Source organism: Bison bison, unplaced genomic scaffold (assembly GCF_000754665.1).
Source record: "Bison bison bison isolate TAMUID 2011002044 unplaced genomic scaffold, Bison_UMD1.0 scf7180017864376, whole genome shotgun sequence".
NCBI lineage: Eukaryota > Metazoa > Chordata > Mammalia > Artiodactyla > Bovidae > Bison > Bison bison.
In genome coordinates this window covers 3,664,912-3,674,609 of record NW_011494948.1, presented here as the reverse complement: position 1 = coordinate 3,674,609, position 9,698 = coordinate 3,664,912, and positions in this window count along the sequence as shown.

The window sequence follows — 9,698 nt, the reverse complement described above, 5'->3', positions numbered from 1 at the left end:
CTTTCCTTTTCTCCTTTGCTTTTTGCTTCTCTTCTTTTCACAGCTATTTGTAAGGCCTCCCCAGACAGCCATTTTGCTTTTTTGCATTTCTTTTTCATGGGGATGGTCTTGATCCCTGTCTCTGGTACAATGTTATGAACCTCAGTCCATTATTCATCCGGCACTCTGTCCATCAGATCTAGTCCCTTAAATCTATTTCTCACTTCCACTGTATTGGAAATACTATATATATATTTCAACAAGATTAGAAAGTATCATCTTCATATTTTAAAATAAGGTATGGATATATTCCTATTGAGGAAAAATATAAAATAATTATACTTTGCAAATAGATTTTTTCATTTGCTTAAATATTCACCATAGAATTTAACTTTCCTTCAAATATGCCTTTTTTACTTTAAAATATGCTACTGTTTGTCTTATTTCCTTTCTAAAATTCTTGTAGGAAATGTGTAGGTTCAAAATACTGAGTCTTTTTATGTATTTTCTTTAGTTTAAATTTGATATAGCATATCAGTAATTCTGAGATAATTGTGGACTGTTTGCATAGAAACTCATTCCTCTACCTGTAAGGTTTAGCAACAATTCTGAAGGAAGTGGGCATTATTATCTGCAATTCTCAGGCACCTTTGAAAAGGTGTTTGTGTATAAGAAAGGTTTTTGAGGGAAAAAAGTCAAAAGTTTTGTATTATAGCCAGTTTCAAAGAAGATGGGATATCATTAAAGCCTCCATAGAGAAATACTGTAAATTCAGAGGTTATTTATGAGAAATTACAGAAAGCTTTAAGATTGCAAATATTAATATGTTCACATTCACACATCAATTTTATTATTGTCACTTAGTTAATGGATCTTCACTTAATTATTCTTTCTAATGTGTTATTAAAATTGTTTCTCATTGTAATCCAAATAAATGGCAACTGATGTCAGATTTGCATTATATTTGAAAATGTTGTTAATTATGAAAATTGCTAATTTTTCAGTTGATGCCCAAAAGAGTATATTTTCTGATGTGTCATTTAAAATATTCTTTTATAATCTATAAGTCAACTCCTTAGGCTGACCCTCTTCAAAATAAATTCCTTTGATCTAATTCTTTAGTTTTTTTTATTAAAGAACTATAAATGTTCTGATGATTTTTAACCTCTTCTGTTGCCAATCATTGTAGATATTCCTTTTTCTGAAAAAAAAAAATTAAGAAATACTTTTATACTTACACATTCTGTGTATGTGTGTGTGTTTTAATGTATGTGTTTTAGGGAAGACTTCAGCCCCTTTCATTGTAAATTAAGGTTCCAAAGAGAAAATAAAAGATGGAAAAAATTAATCTGTCTGTGTAAATAAATGGATAGGCCCTAAGCTGTGTAGCCATCTCATTTGCAGCAGACGAACTGTGACAAACAGAACCTTTAGCTACCCATCATTCATGTTTTAAGTTTCAGGTTCTACCTATGTGCCACATAACCTCAAGAAAGACAAGCTTTCCATTAAAGATGAAAAATGACCTTATTCAACACCATTGTGATAGACTCAATTTTTAAGTTATTTATCATAACTATAAAAAAGAATAGCAAGTATATAAATCACTGAGATTTTAAGTAACTACATGTCATGAGTACTAAATTGAAATTAGCACTGCTACAGGTCCTTCACTTAACAGTTTGCAAAAATGAAAAATATTCAACTGAAATATTCAACTAGATATAAGGTTTTAGTCTGGAGTTTACTGCTTTGCGTCCATATCATTTTTGTCATTTTAGGAATTCTAGTGGAATTCTTCCCTCTTTTCACTGGCTGATATTTAAGGTTTTCTTTTTTCCTATTTCTTTTTCCTCTCCCTAGTAATATCCAGAATACCATGTGTTCATTGCTATCCACTTCTCTTCTTGATTTTTGGGCTAATTGTGTCTTCTGGATAGTAACAAGTACTCAAGAGAAAAAAGAACAAAGTTCATTCTTAACACCGTATCCCCTGATACCCAGACAACAGCCCAAATTGTTCCCTAGTCCAATGTATTCATCTTGATGAAATGGAAAAATAAGTACACACATGCTCTGTGCATCTGGAAACTCAGCTTTACTTTTTCTTAGAAGAATTCTAAAGGGAAAAAAAAATAAAGGGATTAGAGATCAAGGGAAGAATTGAATTTTGGCACTTCATTTTTTTTCCCTTCAAGCTTAAAAGCACAGCAACATCTGAAAAAGTACAAAAGAAATAGAGAAGTCAGTGGGATAGCATAGATGACTATATTCAACGAATATTTCATACTGTTGTATAGCCCAGACCTGAATGATCTAGTGGTTTTCCCTATTCAATTTAAGACTGAAAAATTTGGCTTAAAACTCAACATTCAGAAAACTAAGACCATGTCATCTGGTCTCATCACTTCATGGCAAATAGATGGGGAAACAGTGGAAACAGTGACAGATTTTATTTTGGGGGCTACAAAATCACTGAAGATGGTGACGGCAGTCATGAAATTAAAAGATGCTTCTTGGAAGAAAAGTTATGACCAACCTAGACAGCATATTAAAAAGCAGAGACATTGCCAACAAAGGTCTGTCTAGTCAAAGCAATGATTTTTCCAGTAGTCATGTATAGATGGGAGAGTTGAACTATAAAGAAAGCTAAGCACTGAAGAATTGATGCTTTTGAACTGTGGTGTTGGAGAAGACTCTTGACTCCCTTGGACTGCAAGGAGATCCAACCAGTCAATCCTAAAGGAAATCAGTCCTGAATATTCATTGAAAGGATGCTGAAGCTGAAACTTCGATACTTTGGCCACCTAATGCAAAGAACTGACTCAATTGAAAAGACCCTGATGCTGGGAAAGATTGAAGGCAGGAAGAGAAGGGTTGACAGAGGATGAGATGGTTGGATGGCATCACCGACTCAATGGACATGAATTTGAGTAAACTCTGGGAGTTGGCAATGGACAGGGAGGCTGGGAATACAGAGGGGTTTTAACTGACTCTGAATTCAGTGAAGAATCTCATAGAAAAGAAAATGGTGCTGAGCTGCAGTTTGAAGGATGAGTGAAAGCTGGCTAAACTAATATGGAAAAAGGGAAAAACCATAGCAGGAGGTAACAGTATAAATGAAATGAAAATTAAAAGAGGTAAGGGCAATCAGTGGGAATAAGATTAGAGATAGAGAGCAGAGAGATCACACAGGGTCTTGATGAGACTTTAAAAAATGTTGGTCTAAATGTATATGTTGGTAGGAATCCTGGAAACGATTTCAGTGTGAGAAGTTAATGTGCTGTGAATCACCATCTCAAAAGGTCTGTTTGGGGCAGAATGGAGAACAGATGTGAGGGGAACAAAACTGAGACAGAGAGAAACCGACCAGGTGGCTATTGGAGAAGCTCGACAGAGAGATGATTGTTAGTAGCTTGGAGGTAGAGAGAAGAGGAAAGTTATGTTAAATATTTGACAAGAAAAAGAAACAGGCTAAAAGAGGGCAGGATGAAGGAGCTATTGAATCACACAGCTTCTTTTGTTGTTTTAATGTAAGAACATTGAATATGCTTAAAATCATTGAGAAGGATCCAGTTAAGAGGGAAAAGGATGCTTAAAATACCTAGAAGCAGCATGAATCAGTCATGGATATACAATGTCCTCTCCCCTTTGAATCTCTCTAACACCTCCTACCCCATCGCATCCCTCTAGTTGTCACTGGCAGAAACCAACACAGTGATGCAAAATAATTATCCTCCAATTAAACATAAAAAAGTAAAATATTTTAAAAACTGAACAGAAAAAATACAACAGAAAGCAGAAATAAAGTTCTTAAGAAAGGGAGGATTCAGCAGTCACAACAAGTGCTTCAGAGATGGAAGAAATTATTTGAAAGAGTAGATGTGGTTGCCAGATAGAAGGGGCTTTAGTCTTAGGGCTGATCAGATCAGATCAGATCAGTCGCTCAGTCGTGTCCGACTCTTTGCGACCCCATGAATCGCAGCACACCAGGCCTCCCTGTCACCAACTCCCGGAGTATACTCAAACTCATGTCCATTGAGTTGGTGATGCCGTCTAACTGTCTCATACTCTGTTATCCCCTTCTCCACCTGCCTTCAATCTTTCCCAACATCAGGGTCTTTTCAAATGAGTCAGTTCTTCACATCAGGTGGCCAAAGTATTGGAGTTTCAGCTTCAATATCAGTCCCTCCAATGAATATTCAGGACTGATCTCCTTTAGAATGGACTGGTTGGATCTCCTTGTAGTCTAAGGGACTCTCAAGAGTCTTCTCCAACACCACAGTTCAAAAGCATCAATTCATCAGCACTCAGTTTTCTTTATAGTCCAATTCTCACATCCATACATGACCACTGGTAAAATCATAGCCTTGACTAGATGGACCTTTGTCGACAAATAATGTCTCTGCTTTTTAATATGCTGTCTAGGTTGGTCATAACTTTCCTTCCAAGGAGTAAGCATCTTTTAATTTCATGGCTGCAGTCACCATCTGCAGTGATTTCGGAGCCCAAAAATATAAAGTCAGCCACTGTTTCCACTGTTCCCTCATCTCTTTGCCATGAAGTGATGGGACTGGATGCCATGATCTTCGTTTTCTGAATGTTGAGCTTTAAGCCAACTTTTTCACTCTCCTCTTTCACTTTCATCAAGAGGCTTTTAAGTTTTTCTTCACTTTCTGCCATAAGGGTGGTGTGATCTGTATATCAAAGGTTACTGATATTTCTCCCGGCCATCATGATTCCAGCTTGTGCTTCCTCTGGCCCAGTGTTTCTCATGATGTACTCTGCATATAAGTTAAATAAGCAGGGTAACAATATACAGCAGTATACTAGCAGGATTGTCTTACTCCTTTCCCAATTTTGAACCAGTCTGTTCCATGTCTGATTCTAATAGTTACTTCTTGACCTGCATGCAGATTTCTCAGGAGGCAGGTCAGGTGATATTCCCATCTCTTGAAGAATTTTCCACGGCTTGTGGTAATCCACACAGGCAAAAGCTTTGGCATAGTCAATAAAGCAGAAGTAGATGTTTTTATGGAGCTATCTTGCTTTTTCAATGTTCCAGCAGATGTTCGGAATTTGATCTCTGGTTCTTCTGCCTTTTTTTTAAAAAATTTATTTTATTTTTAAACTTTAAAATATTGTTTTGGTTCTGCCATATATCAGAATGAATCCACCACAGGCATACATGTGTTCCCCATCCCGAATCCTCCTCCCTCCTCCCTCCCCATACCATCCCTCTGGGTCATCCCAGTTCTTCTGCCTTTTTAAAATCCAGCTTGAACATCTGGAAGTTCACAGTTCATGTACTGTTGAAGCCTGGCATGGAGAATTTTGAGCATTACTTTGCTAGCGTGTGAAATGAGTGCACTTGTTCAGTGGTTTGAGCATTCTTTGGCATTGCCTTTTTTTTTTTTCTAATTTTATTTTATTTTTAAATTTTACATAATTGTATTAGTTTTGCCAAATATCAAAATGAATCCGCCACAGGTATACACGTGTTCCCCATCCTGAACCCTCCTCCCTCCTCCCTCCCCATACCATCCCTCTGGGTCGTCCCAGTACACTAGCCCCAAGCATCCAGTATCGTGCATCGAACCTGGACTGGCAACTCGTTTCTTACATGATATTTTACATGTTTCATGGCATTGCCTTTTTTTGAAATTGGAATGAAGCTGACCTTTTCCAGTCCTGTGGACACTGCTGAGTTTTCCAAATTTGCTGGCATGTTGAGTGCAGCCCTTTCACAGCACCATCACGTAGGATTTGAAATAGCTCAACTGGAATTCCATCACCTCCATTAGCTTTGTTAGTAGTGATGCTTCCTAAGGCCCACTTTATTTCATATTCCAAAATGTCTGGCTCTAGGTATGATCACACATTCATGGTTATCTGGGCGGTGAAGATTTTTTTTTTTTTTTGTATAGCACTTCTGTGTACTCTTGCCACCTCTTCTTAATATCTTCTGCTTCTGTTAGGTCGATACCATTTCTGTTTTTTATTGTGCCCATCTTTGCATGAAATATTCCCTTGGTATCTCTAATTTCATTGAAGTGATCTCTAGTCTTTCCCATTATGTTGTTTTCCTCTATTTCTTTGCATTGATCACTGAGGAAGGCTTTCTTACCTCTCCTTGCTATTCTTTGGAACTCTGCATTCAAATGGGTATATTTTTCCTTTTCTCCTTTGTCTTTAATTTCTCTTCTTTTCTCAGCTATCTGTAAGGGCTTCTCAGACAATGCTTTTGCTTTTTTGCATTTCTTTTTCTTGGGGATGGTCTTGATCCTTGCCTCCTGTTCAATGTCATGAACCTCCATCCATAGTTCATCAGGCACTCTGTCTATCAAATCTAGTCCCTTAAATCTATTTCTCACTTCCACTGTATAATCATAAGGGATTTCATTTAGGTCATACCTGAATGGTCTAGTGGTTTTCCCTACTTTCTTCAATTTAAATCTGAATTTGGCAATAAGGAGTTCATGATCTGAGCCACAGTCAGCTCCTTGTCTTATTTTTGCTGACTGTATAGAGCTTCTCCATTTTTGGTTGCAAAGAATATAATCAGTCTAATTTCAGTATTGACCCTCTGGTGATGTCCATCTGTAGAGTCTTCTCTTATATTATTGTAAGAGGGTGTTTGCTATGACCAGTGTCTTCTCTTGGCAAAACTCCATTGGACTTTGACCTGCTTCATTATGTACTCGAAGGCCAGATTTGCCTGTTACTCCAGGTATCTCTTGACTTCCTACTTATGCATTCCAGGCCCCTGTAATGAAAAGGACATTTTTCTTGGGTGTTAGTTCTAGAAGGTCTTGTAGGTCTTCATAGAACCATTCAGCTTCAGCTTCTTCAGTATTACTGATCAGGGCATAGACTTGAATTACTGTGATATTGAATGGTTTGCCTTTGAAATGAACAGAGATCATTCTGTCATTTTTGAGATTGTATCCACGGACTGCATTATGGACTCTTTTCTTGGCCAAGATGGCTACTCCACTTCTTCTAAGGGATTCTTCCCCACAGTGGTAGACATCATGGTCATCTGAATTAAATTCACCCATTCCCAGCCCATTTTATTTTATTTATTTATTTATTTATTTATTTAGTCTATAGTGAGTGTTGTTACTTTTATTTATTTATTTATTTTTTAAAATTTTATTTTATTTTTAAACTTTACATAATTGTATTAGTTTTGCCAAATATCAAAATGAATCCGCCACAGGTATACACGTGTTCCCCATCCTGAACCCTCCTCCCTCCTCCCTCCCCATACCCTCCCTCTGGATTGTCCCAGTGCACCAGCCCCAAGCATCCAGTATCATGCATCGAACCTAGACTGGCAACTCGTTTCATACATGATATTATACATGTTTCAATGTCATTCTCCCAAATCTCCCCACCCTCTCCCTCTCCCACAGAGTCCATAAGACTGATCTATACATCAGTGTCTCTTTTGCTGTCTCGTACACAGGGTTATTGTTACCATCTTTCTAAATTCCATATATATGCATTAGTATACTGTATTGGTGTTTTTCTTTCTGGCTTACTTCACTCTGTGTAATAGGTTCCAGTTTCATCCACCTCATTAGAACTGATTCAAATGTATTCTTTTTAATGGCTGAGTAATACTCCATTGTATATATGTACCACAGCTTTCTTATCCATTCATCTGCTGATGGGCATCTAGGTTGCTTCCATGTCCTGGCTACTATAAACAGTGCTGCAGTGAACATTGGGGTACACGTGTCTCTTTCCCTTCTGGTTTCCTCAGTGTGTATGCCCAGCAGTGGGATTGCTGGATCATAAGGCAGTTCTATTTCCAGTTTTTTAAGGAATCTCCACACTGTTCTCCATAGTGGCTGTACTAGTTTGCATTCCCACCAACAGTGTAAGAGAGTTCCCTTTTCTCCACACCCTCTCCAGCATTTATTGCTTGTAGACTTTTGGATCGCAGCCATTCTGACTGGCGTGAAATGGTACCTCATAGTGGTTTTGATTTGCATTTCTCTGATAATGAGTGATGTTGAGCATCTTTTCATGTGTTTATTAGCCATCTGTATGTCTTCTTTGGAGAAATGTCTATTTAGTTCTTTGGCCCATTTTTTGATTGGGTCATTTATTTTTCTGGAGTTGAGCTGTAGGAGTTGCTTGTATATTTTTGAGATTAGTTTTATTTTGCTGATTCCTAAAATGTCAATGTTCACTCTTGCTGTCTCCTGTTTGATCACTTCTAATTTGCCTTGATTCATGGACCTAACATTCCAGGTCCCTATGCGGTCTTGCTTTTTATAGCATCAGACTTTCTTCCATCACCAGTCACATCCACAACTGGGTGTTTTTTTTGCTTTGGCTCCATCTCTTCATTCTTTCTGAAGTTATTTCTCCACTGATCTCCATTAGCATATTGGGCACATACCAAGTCGGTGAGATCATCATTCAGTGTCCATTCGTTTGCCTTTTCATATTCTTCATGGGATTCTCAAGGGAAGAATACTGAAGTGGTTTTCCATTCCCTTCTCCAATGGACCATTTTTGTCAGAACTCTCCACCATGACCTGTCCATCTTGGGTTGCCCTGCATGTCATGGCTCATATTAACATGCACTAATCTATTCCAGTTTAGCAGCTACCTACAATGGTATATAATTTTCTTTTTTTTTTTTAATTGAAATACAGAATTATACTCTTTCTATGAAAGTTTACATTTTAAATAACATTTATAACCATGATTTATCACCCATCTTTTCATAATGTTTTCATTTATGCCTATATAATTAAATATCTATAAGCTTATGAAGAAAGGCAATGCCAAAGAATGCTCAGACTACCACATAATGAACTCATCTCACACACTAGTAAAGTAATGCTCAAAATTCTCCAAGCCAGGCCTCAGTAATACATGAACCATGAACTTGAGATGTTCAAGCTGGTTTTAGAGAAGGCAGATGAACCAGAGATCAAATTGCCAACATCTGCTGGATCATCAAAAAAGCAAGAGAGTTCCAGAAAAACATCTATTTCTGCTTTGTTGACTATGCCAAAGCCTTTGACTGTGTGGATCACAAGAAACTGTGGAAAATTCTGAAAGAGATGGGAATACCAGACCACCTGACCTGCCTCTTGAGAAACGTATATGCAGGTCAGGAAGCAACAGTTAGAACTGGACATGGAACAACAGACTGGTTCCAAATAGGAAAAGGAGTACGTCAAGGCTGTGTATTGTCACCCTGCTTATTTAACTTATATGCAGAGTTCACTATGAGAAACGCTGGGCTGTAAGAAGCACAAGCTGGAGTCAAGATTGCCGGGAGAAATACCCATAACCTCAGATATGCAGATGATACCACCCTTATGGCAGAAAGTGAAGAGGAAGTAAAAAGCCTCTTGATGAAAGTGAAAGTGGAGAGTGAAAAAGTTGGCATAAAGCTCAACATTCAGAAAACAAAGATCATGGCATCTGGTCCCATCACTTCATGGGAAATAGATGGGGAAACAGTGGAAACAGTGTCAGACTTTATTTTTCTGGGCTCCAAAATCACTGCAGATGGTGACTGCAGCCATGAAATTAAAAGACGCTTACTCCTTGGAAGAAAAGTTATGACCAACCTAGATAGTATAAAAGGCAGGCACATTACTTTGCCAACAAAGGTCCATCTAGTCAAGGCTATGGTTTTTCCAGTGGTCATGTATGGATGTGAGAGTTGGACTGTGAAGAAAGCT